We start from the raw sequence: 19,769 nt of genomic DNA, 5'->3' as shown, positions 1-19,769 counted from the left end.
TTATCTCGGGACAAGGCTTGTCTCTTGCAGGACTGGGAGCGCTAGGGTGTCTTACGTATTGTTCTTTGCTCTCCAGCACCTAGCGCAGGGCTTCGCACAGAGCAGGTGGTTAAAAGAAGGTTATTGAGTTTTATTTGCAGAATCTGCCTCTGGCCTTGGGCTGGGCTGGGTTCTCTGGAGCCCCCAGGCCCCTGTCACTAGCAGGCTAGGACTTCACGCATGTCCCCTACTTTCTTTGTGGATTGGAGGGAGGCCAAGTAGGGCAGTGGGTAAGAACTTAAATTCCAGTCTTGACCCCGGCATTTCCTGGCTGTGGGACCTTGGGTAAGTCACTTCACTTCTCTGAGCCTCAGTTTCCTCAGCTTAAACCAAAGGGCTGGGGATAACAAGTCTGTTGGGGTTTGGGGAGGATTAACTGAAATGCTGTGTATAAAATGCTGAGATCTGAGCACTGTAAAGAATAAATGGTCAATATACGATTATAATTCATTATTTTTCAGTGAATGGTGATTATCATTGTTGTTTCAGCAGACGCCTATTATTGTTTGATTATCGTGCTGAGCGGGGAGAGAGAGAGAGACAGAGAAAAAATCATTGCAAGAGTCCCTTGGTCTCCAGGCTTCTAAGGTCAAGTAGGGGCAGTAAGACTCTCCCACAAGGTGTAGCCTCTGGCAGAAGCATGGCAGAATGAGTTGAGGAGGGAGAGATCAGTATAGACTATTCCATAATCAGTGTCGATGGGTGTTCCCTGTGGAGGTAAAGGAGGGGAGCTCCAGGCTGGAGATGGGAAGGTGGGGGGCATCCTTGAAGAGTTGCTGGAAGGACATAGGGAAGAGCAGAGTGGAAGCAGAGGCAGCTCCCGAATCTTCACATGGAAGGGGCTTGGGGTCAACACCCCCTCCCTGAGCCCTGATACCAGGGCAGTGTCAAGCTTTGTTTTGCCGAGAAGAATTTGAGGGATTGATGGCTCATGCTGCCACTGCTGAGAACCAGAGAGAGAAGACTGGAAGGGTAGGGCTTTATGGTGGAGGTATTGGTGACCAGTGAGTGGGGATGAAGGGGCCTTTGTCCGTCTATCTGGGCTTGAGCTGAGGATGGTGAGGGGTGGGCTGTAGTCCCAGGTCTCTGCAGGCAGGCCTTGGAGTCTGCCCCATAATAACACGGCTGCCTGTTTACCTGGCCAGGGTGGAGATCTGAACTCTGGTGTCTGAAGGTAAAGTACAAATTGATCCCAGAAATGTCAGAATCTCTAAATATCAGAGCTGGCCAGCAGGAAGGCAATCTCTTAAATCCACCCTCCTCGTCCCCACATTACACAGACTGGAAGCAGAGGCCCAGAAGGGGGAGCCGCCGCCCAAGAACGCCGAGTGAACTGGCCACAGTGAGTTCGGTGCCAGCCCCAGGTGGGCTGTGGACCTCAGCTGCCAGCCTGCATTGGGGCGGGGAGAAGAGGGTGAGGAGGGGGCCAAGGAACCCGAGGAGGGGTGTAAATGACAAGCAAATGTCATATTGGTAGCAAGCTGTTGCCAGGGTGTGTATGATCCCAGGTGAGTGGGACGTGAGTGGGCTGGAGCCGTCATTATTCTGGGCTTTCCTTCCCGGAAAGGAAAAAGGACCACATAGGTGGGAGTCAGGGGAATATTGGGGGGATGGCGGAACCCAGGGGGTGGCCTAAGAAGAGGAGGCTGTTGCCAAGCAGCAAGAGACACGAGTGTATTACAATGGGCATCGCAGCATCTGTGGGCCTGGCCCCCGGACAGCCCTGCGTGTGGTACCGTAGGAGTATCACCCGCATTTTATGGGGGAAGAGGTGAGGGCTCCAAAGGTCACAGCTAGGAAGGGCAGAGCTGGGGCTAGGCAACATTCCTTCAAAGCCACGCCCCTGGCATGCCCTAGGTGGCTGTGGTCCCAGTCCTCAGTCCAGTCGGGTCTCAGGGAGGTCTGGAGTCAAAGGGGTCAGGGAGGCCCAAGCCCAGGGCAAGGCACCTTTCGTCTCCCGGACTTCATCAGTCTGCCCGTCTAGCCGGCCTGTTTTATTCTAGTCCACCCTGCCCCCTTGTTTGTTAACTAAAAATATTTATGGAGCATCTACTATGTGCCAGGTTGCTGCTCCTAACCTTATGGAACTTAGGCCTTAGCGTGGAGGCTGTCCCACATTGGTAGGATGGGACGGAAAGGAGGAAGTGAAGGGGTTCATTAATCACCCCTTTCTCCCTTCACACCTACCCCTTCCTCTTCTCCCCACCTTCCAAGTCCCCCTACCCCCAAAGATGGGACTTTTTGCTGGGTCTGCCTCTTGCTGAAATGGAAAAGAATCAAAGTTAATTGTTAAACACCATAGCTGGTGAGCATTTCACCCTGTGGGGCTGCTGGGGAGGGGGGCTGCTGAGGGCTAGCTCTGCTCCCCAGGAGAGAGGTGGAGCTGACTAGGGTTTTCTGGCCTCTGCCTGCCACCTTTTCTCTGCTCTGGAATCTGCCTCCAGGGCCTGCTCCTCCCCTTCTTGGACCCTTTCCCTTGACTCCAGCTGAGGTGACCCTGGGAGGTGAGTAGTGGCTCTGGCCCTGGTCCAAGCACCTCTGAGTGCGTGCTCCTGGGGGAGGTGCAGGACAGGACATGGCTCCAGGCCCCAGGGACCCACCTAGAGGGCAGGCATCCACTGGACTTTGCTGGGTTTGCCTCCTGCCTTGGGGGGGGGGCTGCAGGGGGGCTGGTGGTGTCACAAGTGGCCTAAGCTCTGTACTCGGGAGGACTCCCTAATGCGGTCCCTGCCATACCTTTCTCCCACTCTCCTTCTCTTTCATCCTCTTCATTGGGTGTCCTGTTCTGGGTTATTCTCTGGTGCTAGACTAGGGAAGGAGGGGTTCATGAGAATAGTAGCAAAGGCTTATTTCTTTCTCTAGAAGACTGAGCCCCAGACCCGGCCCCTGTCAAGCTTTAGGGACAGAGCACAGGCTTCCAAGTCAGATAGGCTTGCGTCAAAGCTGGGTGACCTTGGCAGGTGGCCCACCTCTCAGAGCCACACTCATTCTCTGAACAATGGGTACGCCCAATGCCTTTGTCACCATCACTGTGAATGTCATAGGTGCCAGAGGTAGATGTTAATATTAGGCTCAGTAGGGCTCCACCGAATGAGAAGATACTCTTCTCTTCAGACTCAACTGTACTTTGGGAGGCGTAGCTCTGGCCGTGGGCCGTGGAGGCCACCAGCCCTGCCCCTCGGACTTGACCGTCTAGACGTACAGTACATACAGTAGCCACTTAGCCACACGTGGCTATTGAGCACTTGAAATATGGCTAGCACTGTGAGGAACTGAATTTTTAATCTTATTTGATTTGAATTAATTTAAAATTTAAAAAGAATATTCCATTCGGTTATCAAAAAACTTCTACAGAGATGAGATGATTAGATTCGTGAATATACTCCCAGTCGTAAGGGCTAGGGGATCGAAACACCCTCTGAAAATGTACCATCAGAATCGAGAGGGGCTCTAAATGTAAGATACACGACAGATTTGGAAAACTTAGTATGAAAAAAGAGAATATAAAATATCTTAATATGTATAGTGATTACCTGTTGAAATGGATATATTAGGCTAAATAAATATACTTTAAAATTAATTTCAGGGGCGCCTGGGTGCTCAGTTGGTTCAACATCCGGCTCTTGATTTCGGCTCAGGTCGTGATCTCAGGGTTGTGAGATCGAGCCCTGCATTGGCTCCGTGCTCAGTGCAGAGTCTGCTTAGCCCTCTCCCTCCCCCTCCGCTCCCCCCACCTCGTGCTTGCCTGTGCAGGCATGCTGTCTCTCTCTCAAATAAATAAAATAAATACAATCTTCAAAAAAATTGATTTCACCCATTCCTTTGCACTTTTTATAATGCAGCTACAGAAAATTTTATTCTTTTATTTTTTTTTTAAGAGCAAAGGAGAGCGAGGGGGCAGGAGGAGCAGAGGGGGAGGGAGAGAGAATTTCATGCAGGCTCCACACCCAGCACAGAGCCAACTGTGGGGCTCGATCCCAAAACCCTGAGATCATGATCTGAGCTGAAATCAAGAGTTGGACGCTTAACCGACTGAGCCACACAGGCGCCCCGCTACTGAAAATTTTAAATTATGTATGTAGCTTGCATTATGTTTCTATTGGACAGTGCGGTTCTAGCCAGAGAGTTGAGCTGGACATATCTGAATAATAATACAAGACTATAAAGACTAGTTACTTGGGGCAGCTGTGTGTGGGGGTTGGAGATCAGCTATTCCTCAGCCCTCCCTCCCCCACTGCCTAGATCTGGACCATGCCCTGCGGTGGAATGTTACCCTGGATAACCCCGCAGCCTCAAGGATAAGATTAAGAGTTCTGAGGTCAAATGAAAAGCCTGCATCTGGGTGGCCGCCCCACTCACTTGCTGTGTGGGTGACCTTGGGCAAGTCACTTCACTTGGCTGAAACTTAGTCTGTCATCCGTCAATTTAGATTCGCAGTGGGATTTCCCTCCTTGATGGAGGGGTTACCTGTGCCGGATTCCAAGTGTGGGATTTAGCGCAGTGCCTGGCACGGGTCCGCGGTCAGATATCGGCGGTGGCGGTGGTTACTACTTCTGGTTGCGGGGGTTTTTGCTACTGCTGCTGCATCCGTCAGCTTGAGTTCTCCCCTTCTATTTGTCTAAAGGGGGCATTGGCCAGAAGAAAAGGAGAGGTTAAAAGAGCTTGACTGTGGATGCGGGATGAGGATTGGGGTGAGGGTCGCTTTGTTCGTTGCATCAGGGGATTTCTTGCCTTTGAGGTAACTCCTTGGATCTTCCCATTCTGTAAGTGATCAGGCAAAGATACGTACCCATTTTACAGATGAGGATGCCAAAGGCCTGTTGAGGGGAAGTGACCTGGCTATATGGCCAGAGCCCACGTGCAGGACTTCCCAACCCTATTGTAATTTTGGAGCCAGCGTTGAGAGGCCACCTTTTGGGGTTATAGGAGCAGGGACTGATCAGGGGTCTGGAGCTTGTGAGGAGTGGTTATTATTAGTCTCTTGTAAGTGGGGATCTGAACACCATTCAGAATAACCATCTCGTTCTTGAGTTGAAGAAACAGAGAACTGAGCGTGTGTGTACGTGTGTGTGTGACCTGCCTAGGATCACACAGCAAGTTGGTGGCCAAGCTGGATCCGTTTCGGTTTGTTTAAATCCAGCCCTCAGCCCAGCCCTGGCAGGACGATGGCCCTGCTGGTCAGCGCCCTCCTCTCTTGCCCAGTCCCGAGAGAGGGCTTCTGAGAAAGAGGCTTTTGTGTCACCGGCTCCTTCTGGTTTCCTCTCAAGGTAGCTTCGCCGCTCCCCGCCATATCTGCCCAGATTTACATTTGTCCCTGTTCCAGGTTTATAGGGCCCTGAAATCTGAAGTTTCTCTACAAACATCGTCTTTCTAGATATCCACGGGGAAGACCATGGGCTTTTTCGTCAAGGAGGCCTGAGTTCAAATCCCTCTACTCCCTTTAATTCTCTCTGTGGCCTTGGTCAAGTCACTTGTAATATCTTGGTCTCACCTTCCTCTCTGAGAAGCGGGAACCAAAATGGTGCGCGCATGACCTAGTGGTTCCGAACGCAGGCTCTGGGCCTCCCCCCTGCGCCGGTTCACTGCAGGGGTCTTCAGTGAGTCATTTCGCTTTCTGGGTCTCGCTTTCCACCTGTGTAAGTGGAGGCCGCTGCTTCCATGGTCGTTGTGATAAGGCACTGTGCCGAGCTTCCCACGAAGCCTCTCACCGAATCCTCCTGCTGGACCTGGGAGCAGACACTGTCACTCTGATCTACCACAGGAGGAAACCAAGCCTAAGAGCAGTGAAGTGACTTGCCCCGGGCCTCAGAATAAGTGAGAGAGAGAGGAGGGGGGAGAGAGAGAGAGAGATGGGGCCGGAATTCAAACCATCCCAAACTTCTACCCGCTGTCCTGCACGTCTCCCTAGGCATGCTCGCTACCTGGCCTCTGTGGTTAACCCCAGACTCTGGAAAACAGTGGATGGGGAAGCCAGGGGCAGCTGCTGGGTGACTGATGTCACAGCTGGAGTGACAGTGTCCTGAGGCCTGTGCTGGCCTCTGGAGCTGCGGTAGAGAGCAGGCAGTGGGGCTCGCAGCTTTTGCTCCTGCTGGTCCGCCCTCAGCCCAAGTGACCTTCCTCTTCACCTGCTTCTTGTGATCTGTGTGAAGTGGAGGCATCTTGTCCCCCCCCCCCCGGAGATTTAGTGTTCTGAGTCCAGGGGACCTGAGGTTTCTCCCTCCAACACCCCTGCCCCGTTGTGTACGAGGCTGAACCTGCCGCTAAGCCTTAAATCGTCTGTGAGTGAATTAGGCCAGAACACAATGTTAATGCTAAAAAGAACGTAGGGACCACTGAGTCCAACCGTATTTGTTTTACATATGGGGAAACCGAGGCAAGGAGAGGCCAGGTTGAGAGAGCAATGGGTATGTTTTTTACCGCCCCAGGAGCTGGAGGACTCACATGGAAGGAGGTGCCTGAGGGGTGGGTGGGCCTCTGCGCTCCCTCCTCCCTCCACATCCAGTCCCCCACCAAATTCTTTGGGTACCACCTCTTAAGGATCTCTTGAATCCATCCACCTCTTTCTAGCTCTACTGTGACCACCGCAGTCTGGGCGCTGGGAACCCCTAATATGCACACTGAGAGCTGCCCATTTCCAGTCTGCTCCCTACCCTGCGAATCAATGATTGCCCACTGCTCTTAGAATGAAGACTGAACTCTTCACCTCGGCCTCCCAGGCCCTCTCTGCCCCCCGCGGGCCGCCTCAGCTTCTGAAGTGTTACTTTCCCTTCTGCTCTGCTGCGGAGTCACACAGGCCTTTCTGTTTAACAGGTTCAGCAACTTCCCGAAGGTTTCTCTGACAGCTAACTGCCAGCCTCTCGGTTTCCAGCTCATTGCTGGGTCCACGCACTCCCGTTGGTTTGGGAGGACCTAACGCTGTTTCCTCCTTGCAGGTGCCTGACGGACGTCCTTTCCCCGGGGGAGCTGGTGCGGACGGAGGAGGGGTGAGTGTTACACAGGCACAGCCCAAGTCTCCTTCTAGCGCTCGGGGTGGTCATATGGGTCTCAAGCTCTCTACTGGGAGATGTTTTACTGCTGGGAGGCATGAGGGTTTGTCTAGGCCACAGATTTCTGGTGGGTGTAAAAAGCAGGTGCTGAGGGTCCTCTCTGTTTTGGCTTATTTTGAGGTAGGGCTAAAATCCCTGTTCATTAAGCACGTCTGCGTTGGGCCGTGTGCTTGCCTGTGCCACCGTGGCTGGCGATGGATGGCTTTGGACCTGAAGTTGGATCCGCTGACCCTGCAGCCCTGGTTTTCTTTTGCTTCTCCACTCCTAGATGTCCCCTAGAGGGTGTTTTCATTCTGGTTCTGTCACTGACTCCTAAGTGACCGTGGGTGGCCACGTTTCTTTGTGTTGGCCTCAGGATCCTATATATACTGTCGGGGCAGGGGGCAGGGACCAGGGGAAGGTGGGGTGAGAGTAAATGAGTTGTTTTCACAGTGTCCAGAAGGAAAATCCCCTTTTCAACTGAGCCCCAGAGAATGTCAATGTACAAAATAGCCAGAGGGGGTGCAGGGTGGTTGAAGTTGGGGCAGGTGTGGGGGACTCTAATTGGCTAATTCCCCAGCCCCCCCGGCAGCCTCCAGATAATGACAGGGAACCCTCCCTTGGCTCAGCACAAGATGATTTGCAAACCACCGGCATGGGGTGTGTCAGAACCCTTTTCCAGCTCGGAGGTTCTGTGGCTCTGGCAGGGTGAGGGCAGGGAGCGAGCTGAGCCAATGAAGTTACACTGATTGGGACGCTGTGAAGTAATATGCAAATGTCATCGTGGTTTATTAGTAAGGCACAACTGGCAGGGGTCTGTGATGCTGTCATACTGGAATCCTCTGGTTTTTGTTTTTGATTAGATTGGAGGCACCTCTGTACCCCTGGGGAACTGTGTGTGTGTGTGTGTGTGTGTGTGTGTGTGTGTGTGTCTGGGGAGCAGGAGCTATGGGGATGAGGTGGGGCCGAGCCAGCTCGGGCAGGTAGAGTAAATGCCAAGCAGAGCTGGGAGTGTGTTGCTCTGGGGGGGGGGGTAAGGGGTGGCTTTAGCTCTAGTTGAAAGGAGCGATTTGGCTCTTTCCTGCCAGCACATGGGCCCCACAGAGATCTCTGGGCAGGAAGCACTGGGAACAAGGAATCCTCTGTCCACAGTCACAGCACAGGCAGGCTAGAGGAGATGGATTAGGAGTTCCCAGGAGGGGGCCTGCTGGTCTTTCCCTGACATTTGGGCAAATGGGTAGGGAGGGGGGGAACTAAGTGTGTGTGTGCATGGGCTGTGGGGGAGTGTGAGCGTGGTAAAGGGAGGTGCAGGGGGGGAGCTAAGTGTGTGTGTGCATGGGCTGTGGGGGAGTGTGAGCATGGTAAAGGGAGGTGCGGGGGGGGGAGCTAAGTGTGTGTGTGCATGGGCTGTGGGGGAGTGTGAGCGTGGTAAAGGGGGGTGCAGGGGGGAGCTAAGTGTGTGTGTGCATGGGCTGGGGGGGAGTGTGAGCATGGTAAAGGGGGGTGCAGGTTGGCTCATACATTTATTCTACAAGTTCCTCAAGCTTCTGGAAGCCGGCCGAGGAGCCAGGCTCAGAAGCAGGCAGCTCTGTAGGGGTTAGAGCCAAGAAAGATGAGACTCTAGGTATTAACCGCCATCGGTTTACTGGAGGAGACAGGAAATGCGAGAAGTGATAGATTTTCACAGGGAGCCTGAAACACTGGAAATCGTGTGGCCTGCAAGTCCGGAACTGGGCCTCCGTGTTCTCTTCTGTATGTTACAGATGGACACATCAGCCTGGCTACTTATTAATGCTCTTCTGAGATGCAGTTAGGGTAGGGTATTTCAAATCTCTTGGGGGCAGCAGAATCCCAGTATGTAGCGTTCGTAGCAAAACTGCTGTGTTCGAATTGGCTGCAGTTCGTCCGGAATCTCGCTGCCCCCCCTCACTGCCCTTTGTTCCATGGGTGTTTTGGGAGGTGCAGATGCCCAGGGCTCCAGGAAGCAATGTCTGAAGACCCCTGGGTCAGGGTGATTCCTGAGAACATGGTTTGGAGACTGTCCCTTGCAGCCCCGATGGTGGAGATTGTGCCAGAATGTACAGGAGGGACAGTTATTATCCTGCCTCCTGCCCTGCCTGTGGCCAGCATACACCTTACCTAGGTTAGGGCCTCTATAATTGGGCATGGGCTTTTCATAAATAAGGTGACAAAAGCGCAACTCAAAGCAGTTTAAACCAGAAAAGGACTTTAACGGATCCTGGGGCGGTCTGTGGAACTGAAGGATGAGGAGTCGAGTGGACTCTCCATCTCTCTCCCACCACTGCTGTCTCTCCTCTCTGCTCTTATTAGGAACTCTCTGTCCACTACTCCAGCTTAGCAACCCAGACAGAAAAAAGGGAACTATTTTTCTTCTAGGATCTACGTATCAATCCAAGGGGATAGTCGTTGTTGCTGGGGGATAGGACATTCTGAGTGGCCAGGCCTGGGTCATAGGCCTACCTGTGTAGCTAACGGGGGACCAGGGCTGTAACCAGAAGGGGAGTGAGGCCTGCTGGGCAGACAGAACCATGAGAGCATGCTAGGGTGTTGGTGGAGTCCTGGGTTATAGGACAGTGAACAGTTCATAGGCCTGCAAGGGGCTCTAACTCCTCTCTTCGGTGATAGTAATACAAATGCCAACAATGATAATATAGGTCATGTTTATTGAATTACTCTCCCTGTGCTGAGCGTGTTCTGTTGCTTTATGGGTATTATTTCATTTAATCCTCAATAAATAGTACCCACCTGTGTCTTTTGGGTGGGTACTGTTACTGTCCCCATTGTAGAGATGGGGAGCTGAGGCACAGTTAGTGGAGGTCACACATGGACTGAGGGGAGGCCAGGAGTCCGGCTTCAGATCCCGTCTCTATGACCGCATCTGTTTGCCTCGGTCAGTTCTGGTGGCCGTCCGATAGCCACTGGCGCTGCTCCATGCCGCGGAGCTCGCGACCTGCCGAGGCACCCCTCCCAGGTCCCACGGCTCTGCCTGCGGGAGAGGGCTTCTGAATGTTGCCTGCAGATCTGCCTCCGTGTAAATCCATCCATCCATCCAGTACGTGGCTCTGTGGCCGATGTAAAGAGCAATCCTCTGTGAACCTCCTGAAAGGTCACCGCCACAAATAAATCCCATTACCGAGCTCTCGCTTTGTGCCAGGCGCTGTGCTGAATCCTTAGTGTGCATTAGCTCGTTTAACTGCGGCAACGGGGCGCCTGGGGGGCTCATTTGGGTAAGCGTCTGCCTTCAGCTCAGGTCATGATCCCAGGGTCCTGGGATGGAGCCGGCATCGGACTCCCTGCTCAGCGGGGTTCCCCCCCACCCTGCCTGCTGCTCCCCCTGTTTGTGCACTCTCCCTCTCTCTCTCTGTCAAATAAATAAATAAAATCTTAAAAAAAAATAATTGCAACAACAACCCTAGGGGGTAGGTACTATTATTGCGCCCATTTTCCGGAGGAAACTGAGGCTCAGTCAGGCAAGTGACTTTCCCGTGGTCAGATGGCTAGTAAATGGCAAAACCTGGTGTTGGAGCTCAGGTCTGCCCAGCTTCAAAGCCTGTGCTGGGGACCGCTACAGTCATCTGTGTCCCCCAGAGGGGAAATAAATGTGTGGCGGTGTGGCTGTGACCTAATCAGCAGTGCAAATCGCCATGGAAGAGGGACGGGAAAAGTACAACTGTCACTCAGGAGAGCGGGCGGGGAAAGCGGGGCAGCATAGGCATGGCAGTCAAATGTGCTTCCTGGAGGAGGGGCCATTGGGCCTTGAAGGGCTGGATTTGGACGGGAAGGCTCTCTAGGAGGAGGGAGCTGCCTGAGGAAAGGCATGGAAGGGAGAAGCGGGAGCAGTTCAGTTTGGCTGGAACTAAGAAGTGGGGGGAGGAGGGTGGCCAGCTGTCTTTCAGGCTTCACAGAGGGAGCCCCTCCTTCCATGCCCTTCTCTTCAGAGATACGAAGAGGTTTGATTGTCTCCAGCTGCTGCACACAGGTGCCCGGTTCCTTCACCTTTTCTCCCAGGTGGATGGTGGACAAAGGGCATCTGGGCACCAACAGGTGTCAGTCCTTCATTCATTTCCTCCTGGTGGTGAAGGTGGGGAAAGTGCCCCCCTGTGGCCCACTGCCCCATCGGCCTCCCCTCCAAACAGCACAGCTCACGGAAGCAGGATGGTTTCTTTTTCTTCCTCCCTTCCTCTCTCTCTCTTTCGCAGGATGGTTTCTAACAGCCTTGGCCAATGGTGGGATTTCCCAGCCCCTCCCCAGGCAGCAGGCTGAAGCATGTACCTCTAACCCACAGAGAGGCCCCCTTCTCTTCTCCGCTTCCCTCTCCACACACTGCTAATCTCATCTACCTTGTCGGACGATGGACAATGCCCTCAGAGCTTGGGCTCTGTCCTAGGAGTGCCTTCAGATTTTTCTTAAGGAACTCAAGATTGGGGAACGAACGAGTGTATTGTTAGCCCTGGGAGCCTCCCTGGTTTCAAAGAATGGAAAAATGGCAGCCATATTTATTCACCCAGACTCAGTGTATCAGAGGGCTTATCACCCCATTTTACAGATGAGGAAGCCGAGGTTCAGAGAAGGAAAAGGACACAGGTGCCATTGTCACAGGAAGGTGGCTGCGTCATTATCTCCTGCAGGAGGGATGAAAGTGTGGGAGACCCAACAAGGACAGTGTCCCCTCCCCCACCCCTCTTGCCTACCCACTTCTCCTCTGATAGCAGGACTCTGAAATGCCAACTCTGGCTGCCCTGGCTGCTCCCCAGCCTCCCCCCCATGTGGATACAGATCATTCCCCTGTGGCTTGCTGCTTGTCTGAGAGCTAGAGGGGCTATCCTGGGGGGGGCCCAGCCTTCACAAACGTTGTCCAGACAAGACCCAGATGTCTAGCATTCCTTCTGTGACCCCTGTTTCTCTGGGATCTCTGGATTTTTCCAACCCATCTTGGAGGGATTCCAGCATTTCTACGGAGGGAAAAGAGGCAGGGAAGGGCAGAGGAATTCTTTCATGGGGGGGGGGGGTTTCATCCCCCTGGTCCTTATCACCGGGCTCACACCTGGACTAGAATCGGAGTCTCTTATATTTTTCCTACAAAGGGCTTTTCTGTTCATCATCCCAGCAGATCTCCCCCATAAACCTGAGAGGTAAGGCAGCAAAGGTATAGTTATCCCCCTTTTGTGGGTGGGTTGATGGAGGCTCAGAGAAGGTAAGTGGCTTCTCCAAGGCCATACGGCTAACGAGTGGCAGAGCAGAGCTAGAAGAGGGAAATCAGTGTCCGGGAACCTGAGCTCTTATTGCCCAGTGCTGACGGCTATTAGGACAGCTGCTGAGACTCCCTCTTAGGTGCATCCCGGTATATGGGGATTATGTCCCCAGTTTGAACCTTCCCAAGCTTCCTAAGGCCTGTGGAATAAAGTTTCACTCATCAGCTCCGGATCTGCGAGTTTCCCAACCAGTCTCAACCTACCACTCTGACCAGTCTTGGCTGACCTAACAGGCTGGCCTTTCTCTTCCCACAAGGTGGATGAGATTTGCCATTTGTTGGGGAGGACCCCTCTGTGGGTTGTTGGAGGCATGTGTTTCAGCCTGCTGCCCAGGAAGTGGATGGGGAAATTGAGGCCAGGGTCAACCGAATGGTTGCATTTGGGACAGCTAGAGAGGCAAGTGGGGGCAGGGGGAAAGGTTTGGACTGGGTGGATGTGTTGGGCCCTTTCCCAGAAAATCCACAACTTTGTTTCACTAAGGGGAACACAGTGTCCACTAAGTGTTTACTTTTTGCTCCATTTCTGTCCCAGAGAAATTCTTGCTAGGGGCACCCTGGGCTTTCCTAGAAAAGTATCTGGCCCCAACCAGGGAGAGCCCTGGGTTCCTTAGGCGCACTGGGGGCTTCAGCTCAGTGCTTGGTGAGAATAACTGGGATTCTGCAGTTGGATAGTGGTGATAGTTGCACAACTCTGTGAATATAGTGCTGGCACGTTCTTTACCTCTAGACCTCCCTGGAGTTGGGGGAGGCAGGGAGCAAAGGCTCTGAGACTGGCCTCCTGGGCCTTATAGAAGCCATGTTGGCCTCTAGAATTTGTTGCTGACCAAGGTTAGTTTCTCATTTTGTGCTTGGGGAAGCCGAGACTCAGACTAGGATAGTGATTGGTGTCGGTTGCCGGCCACAGCGAGCCCTGGGTGCGGAGCGGGGGGCCCGCAGTGCAGGAGGGACAGCGTTTCAAAACTAGAAGAGCAAACACTGCCTTCTTCGTGTGCGTGTTCCTGAGAAGGTCTCAGGAAAGGTCTGAACAAATGACCTGGGCAGGTCCCTTTCCCTCTCTTAGCCTCAGTTTCCCTGTCTGGATCCAGTCTCTACAGCCCTTTGTATTTCTGGTCTTCTGCGGCCAATGAGCTGAGTCACGTGCTTGCCAAGTTTTCCTGGGGGCTCAGTTGCCTCATTTGTCAAACAAGGACAACAGAATTAGCCAGTCCTGTCTACCTCTAGGGTTACTATACCATGGTCAGTGAAGTGAGCACGTCCCTTCAGGACCACATCAGGCTTTGGCACGTGGGGAGTCGCTTTAAACAAGGTGACGTGAAGCTGAAAGGAGCTCGAGCTCCAGACTCAGACACACTTGAGGATAGACCCTGCTCTGTCACCTCCTGTGTGGATTCGAGCGAGATACTTCATTTCTCTGTGCCTTAGTCTTACCGTCTGTAAAATGGGGACAGCCCGAGTGCTTACTTAGGAGGTTAGGGAGCCCAAACGAGAGCATGCAGGCCACGTGTCTGGTACCATGCCTGGCACACAGCAAGTGCTTCATAGTGGGTGGGAGTTACTGTGTCGTTGATAACTGCAGAGATGATGACAGTTGACATTTAGAGATTGGGGCTCTGTGGGGCCAGCAGGGCTAGTGATGGCAGTGTTATTGTTATTAATAATCTCTTCTGTCTTTCTGGCATTTCACAGTGTACAAAGCACATTCATATCCGTCACTGTGCGTAGCCTTCAGAGCACTCCGGAACGGAGGCAGGTGTTTACTTTACAAATGCAGTTGTGGGTCTTGAGAGGGGTGGGTGGCTTGCCACGACTTCAGCCTGGATCTCCAGGCAGCTCAACTCCGGGCCAGAGGTCCAGTGGGTGCCGGCCTCGGGGCCTGGCGGCATGACATTGTCACGCCCTAACTTTTGCAGAGTGGGTGAATGACCCAAGGAATGACCGAGTGACTGGCTCAGTGACCTTGTCAAGTCACAGGAACACACACATACAGGCCTTGAGGTACATGTGGTGTGAGTGGGAGGCAACCTGTTTCTCATCTTTGGGCCCAGGATTTCTAGAGCTCTGTGCCAACAGTGTCCCTGCCTTTTCCATACAGCCTGTCTGCATCCTGAGCCCCGAAAAGCCAGATTCATCTTTTCTCCCTACTGTTTCCTGCTCCCCCCACCTGCACCCCGGTGCTTGGGCCTGGGATAGGTTTGGCCTCCACATTGCCCCATGTGCCAGGACGCAGAGGTGAACGCAGCGGGCATGATCGGTGTCGAACAGCAGACTTCTTACCAGTCTCTGGCCGTTCCCAGGGGGTGGTGAGGATGTGGGGTGCATGATTTTGGATTTGGAAAAATGTCTCTGCTGTGGGAGGTAGCATGTGATAGGAGTCTGGGGCTGGGGGTCCGTTCTCGGCGGTGGGTCCACTTCTGCTGTGCCTTGCTGTGTGACCTTAGGGCAGTCCCTGCCTCTCTCTGGGCCTCTTCCTTCCTGTCTACCAAAGGAGGGGATTGGTTGAGATAGGAGAATAGTCCCTGACGTGAGGGGGGCACCTGCCTGGCTCCTGTGTTCTGTGCTCACAGGAGCCTAGGCTGATGCCAAGGTCCCTTCCTGCCTAGCAGCTGGCTCCTGGGTCTGTCAGGCCTTGGGAATGTCTCTGAGCACCAGGAAAAAGTTGGTCGGATCATCACCTCCCACACAGTCTGGCCTGAGGATCTGCCCACTGTCCTGTGGGCTCCGCTGTGCCAGGCTGGCTTTGGTGCTGCCGGAACCCTTCCAGCAAGGCACCCCCGACACAAGCCAGCCCTGTGTCGCAGGGTCTGGGCACTTGTGGGTGTACACTCTTGTGCTTTCCTTTGGGCAGGAGGTAGTGAGAGATGGGGTGGAGACAGGGTGAGAGCGAAGCTTCAAGCTTCCTGAAACTACAGAGCTGACCCAGCCCCTCCTCAGGAAGGCTGGTGAGACCCAAGCCTGGGAGGGCAGGTTTTCCCGAGTCTGCACTGAGCGTCCCAGAGCTCTGTGAGAACACAGCTGTCCTGATCCCCTCCCCCCACGGATGCATCTACTATGCTCAGCTGGTTCCTGGGCCTTGGGCCTGGCAGGTCACAGGGTGGCAGGACTCATCCTGTTGGCCGTGGTTGGGAGGGGGAAGCGTCTGGGCATCATTACTGTCACATTTCCCTGCCTCCTGCTATGTTTCTCAGATAAGTTCCTGGATCTCCTGCTCTAGTGGCACTGACAGCTGGCGTGTTGAGTTTCCGGAGGAGGAAGGGAAGCAGAGGGCAGGCCCTTGTGCCAGCTGGGGACAGGACGCCTGGTGCGTCCTGGCTGTGCCTCATTCCAGGTGTGAGCCCCCATCCTGGCCCCGGGGCAGTGCCTGTGCGGCCTGGCCGGCAGGCGGAGGAGGAACCTCTCTGGGCCCGCCCTGCCCCCCAGCTCCGGGTGTCTGTAGCCTACCTACCCGAGGCCCTGCAGCTCCGGGCTGTGCCACTTGGCCCTGGCGTGGGGACTGGTCTGGCAGGTTTTGCCACACCCGTGAGCTGTGGGAAATCTGGGAGTTCAGGCAGGGCAGGCCAGAGGAGGCAGTGCTGCCCTGTCCTTGACCCCCCCCCCTCCCAATTCCAGCCTCCCCTCTGTCTTCTTTCCCACCTTTCTCAGGGAAGCTGCCCAGGGAGCTGGAAAGCAGAGCTGTGGGGGTCCTCATCAGCATGTGACTGTGGGCAAATCCCCTATTGGACCTCTGTCTTCATCTGTCCAGTGGGGCTTTGGGCTTTTCAATCCTCAAGCAGCCACATCCTAGGATTCCAGTTAAAGCTCCGCCATTTTCTCTCCATCTCCGGAACAAGTTAGAGCACACCCAGCCTCAGAACGGGTCAAATGAGGGCCACAACCCTCTCTTGCTTCCTGGGGGTGGTGACGGGAGCAGCTAACATCCTAGCCAGTATCCAGTCTCCATTAGAAGGGTTTTCTGTCTGTATTCTGGCCTGCCCTTGGCTGGCTTCAGCAGAAAGAGAGTGTACCTAGGGGTGGGGCTTACTATAGGCCCCTCTCCCTTATCCTGAGCCTGGAATTTGCCCGAGAACCAGGCTCTCTGAGCTGCTCCACGGTAAGGTGGGGGAGAACAAGAACCCAGGCGGAAGCCTCAGCATGTGCTGCCTCTGCTTCCTCCTGACCTGCAGATCAGCCCAGGGTCCCGTTCAGGGGAAAGGGAAGGCACCCTCTCTTCCACTGCCACAGCCCCACCATACGACGCCGGGCAAGTCGTATCCTTTTGCTGGATCACGTCTGACAGTCAAAAGTATGCAGATCATATGTCCTCAGAAAACTCAAATTCTGACAATGTATAGATCAGGAGAAGGAATAGAAGCTAAAGAGGACATTTGCAGCCTGGGATGGGGGAGAGAGAGAAGGAAAGGGAATTAGCGTGTTTTGAGCCAGCACAATGCCAGTTACTTTGCATAAGTTACATACATTATTTATATTCCCAAGTCTCCTTTCCAAGTGGCAGCCAAAGTGATGTTTGTAAAACACAGATCAGACCTTGTCACTCAGTGTCTTTCCTCTGCCCGTAGCATAAACTCAACTCTTTATCATGGCCTGTAGGGCCCTGAATAAGCTGGTCCGGGCCTCTCCCTCTAGCCATGTAGCTCCCCGCTGGTCATCAGCTCAGCTGTAGGAGTCTTCTCTCTGTGTAACAAATTCTTCCCTGCCTCAGGACCTTTACACCTGCCGTTCCTTCTGCTTAGAATTCTCTTTCTGTGGCTCTTGGCAGCCTTGGGTCCTTCTTCTCCTTTACGACTCAGCTTTCTTAGACACCTCCCTCCCCGCCCCGCTGGACTGCTCTCTGCCTTTGCCTCTTGACTCCTTGTTACACTTATCACAGTTTGTAACCATTTGTGTTTTATTTTCCATGTCATGTTCACTCTTGACTTCACATTGCACAGCACATAGTAGGTATTCAAGCAGGATTCGCTGGATGAATGAATGAATGAGTTGTAGAGACATGCGAGTGCTAGCAGAGTGCCCGGCTTAGGGCCTGGCCTTAGTAGGTGCTCAATAAACAGCAGCTTTTAGTGAGAAGCAACACGGGTGGTGAATACCCCCCCCAGTGTGTTGTGGCTGAGCGTGTGTGCCTGGGGGCCAGGGCTACAGTGGGCAAGGTTGAGAAGGCGAACTGGTACCAGGTCCTGGTGGTCCCTGATGCTAGGCCGAGAGTTAGACTTCCTGAAAGACGTTGCTGGGAGGCCTTGCTGGGTCGGTAGTGGTAGCTGTAGAGCGGTCCTCCTGCCATGTGAGCCCAGACCCTGGGTGTGCTTGCAGAGCTCATGCTGTGTGGTGGCGGGGAGCGCGCCAGTCGGGGAGCACACGGGGACCCGGCTGGGGCGCCTCTGGAGGCACTCTCTGAGGCAGACTATCCCCAGAGGCCCACACGGAAGTGGTGCTGTTGGGAATGTGCTGGGGGTTTTGTTTCCACATCGCCCACCACTGCACTGTCCCTGAGGGGTCAGCCTGGCCGCCTAAGTGGCAGATGCTTGAATTTCTACCCTGGCTCTGCCTCCTTATCAGCCATGTGACTTCTGCCTTGCCTGGTCACGGGTCTGATTCTGTTTCTTCAGCTGTCAAGAGGCCACCTTTAGTGCAGGCCTCCTAGGGTCTTGGTGACAGTAAACAAAGTAGTGAATGCACAGGGCCTGACGAAGGGCCTGGCACATACCGAGCACTCCGTGAGGGGAGCTGTCCCCTTCACTCTACAGCAGGGGCTTTGGAAAGGGCGTTCAAGGCAGCAGGAATCCCCAGTGCAAAGAGCAAGGTGCAGAGGCATGAAACAGGAGGGTGCCCTGGAGTGGCTGGAGATGGCTGTCCCTCTTGGGATGGCAGGAAAGGAAAGTGGAGCCCAGGCAGGCCCCGCTCCCGAGCACGTGTATATTGGGCCGGGAGCTGGAATTTGATCGGGGGACAATGAGGGCCACTGCACGCCCTTAGGTTGGGAACGGGGTGATCTGATTTCTGGCAGTGGGAGGGTGGGTTGCAGGAGCAAGGCTGGAGGCCAGAGACCAGTGGGCAGGCTATGGGTGTGGTGGGCTGAGAAACTCGGGCACGGAGAAGTGGGGAAGAGGGAAACCAGATCAGGGTGCAGGGCCTGAAGCAGGGGTGGGGGTGGGAGGGGAGGGAAGGCAGCCGTGTCCTGGATGGCTGCAGGATTTCTCCATAGGGTGACTGAGGGATTGCAGAGCTGAACGCATAGCGGATGCATGTGGGTTTTGATGTCAACAGTTTGACTTTTCTGGAATCAAGGAGCTTTCTGAGAAACTTCTGTTTTCATTCTGACTCTCCATGTGGAAAACCTTTCTGGAATCTCTGAGTGATTGACCCCTCCCTGAGTGACAAGAGAGCTCACTCCAGCGCTGTGCACACTTCCTCCTTGTGGGGCTAGGGACTGGACGAGGGAGGGGACAGCCTGGCCTGTAGGTGACCAAAGCTGGGGGTGTTGTTTGGAAGCTGTTTTCAAGGGACCATCGTTTTCTTGTGATTTTCTTCCTTTTCCTCAAAGTGTGTAGAAAGAAGCAATTCCAGTTAGTGGGACGTGGTGTGTATTCCAAGGGCCTTGGCCTGGGCTAGGCAACGTTTCAAAAGGTAAGCTCCTCCTCGTCCCCTCTCCCCATTATTTTTTGGTGAGCGTGGACTGGGGGCTGTTGTTCCAGAGAACCGTGGGTCTTAGATCTCGCACTTTATAGATGGGGGAAAATGAGACCCCTGGCAAAGCGGATGAGACTTGCTTGGGTCCGCTTGTAAATTAATCCCAGAGCTGGGCTTGGGCCGGGTGCCGGTCCTCCTGCTCCAGGCCGTGCTTGGCTCTGCAGCTGGCCCTGCCTCTCCGAGGAGTGTGGGGGTGACGAACTGACACACATCCACACAGGCCCCCATCCCAGCTCCGAGGCACACACCTGGTGACAGTAGATACCCGCAGACTGGGCAGGACTCAAGTACTGTCTGCAGCCCCCCACTCAGAAGCCCGTCCGTCCCCATCCTTCCAATCTGAGATGGGCCTAGGCGCGTAGCTGGAGGCTGGGGGTGAGCACTGAAGGACTGGGTTGGTTCCTTCCTTATGAGGAAAGGAGACGAGAACCCTCTCTGGATGGGGTGGAGGCAGTCCACATCCCTACTCCAGCTGATTGCTGTGCTCAGGAGAGACCTTTGTCTGCGTTGCCAGGGGAACCAAAGTTTCTGCCTCCTTCCAGTGCTGTGATTGGCTCCTGGTGGAGCTTGAGCTTTGGTGAATGGAAGGGCCTTCCTCCTGCCTACATCTTTCATGGGGTGAGACACCAGAGTGAGGCTGCGGTCCCCATGGAAGCACCACATAGATTTCTGTGCTCCACTCCCTCAGCCGTAGAGGTGATGGGTCCGCTTCTTCATTCACTCATTCGTTTCTCCCGGGCAGCGTCTGCTCCAGG

The 19,769-nt window shown here is 54.2% G+C and overlaps 1 protein-coding gene across 3 annotated transcripts in view; it reads left to right on the top strand.

Moving 5' to 3' along the window:
* The window catches only part of EPB41L1 (erythrocyte membrane protein band 4.1 like 1), a 122,589-nt gene that overhangs the window by 9,006 nt on the left and 93,814 nt on the right, over positions 1 to 19,769 (top strand). Inside the window, exon 2 of one of the 3 annotated variants that reach the window (XM_045804521.2) lies at positions 6,972 to 7,022. The exons of 1 other annotated variant lie outside the window; for it this stretch is intronic. The gene's annotated coding sequence lies outside the window, so the exon portion shown is untranslated. Of the gene's footprint in view, positions 1 to 6,971; positions 7,023 to 18,485; positions 18,952 to 19,769 lie in introns of those variants that run through there. One more of the 3 variants, XM_045804526.2, reaches the window with a different exon arrangement.

This window comes from Ursus americanus, chromosome 22, assembly GCF_024610735.1.
Source record: "Ursus americanus isolate L20-20 chromosome 22, mUrsAme1.1.p, whole genome shotgun sequence".
In the NCBI taxonomy this organism is placed as follows: domain Eukaryota; kingdom Metazoa; phylum Chordata; class Mammalia; order Carnivora; family Ursidae; genus Ursus; species Ursus americanus.
The sequence above is the reverse complement of the archived record's forward strand: the minus strand, read 5'-3'. Positions and strand labels throughout refer to the sequence as shown.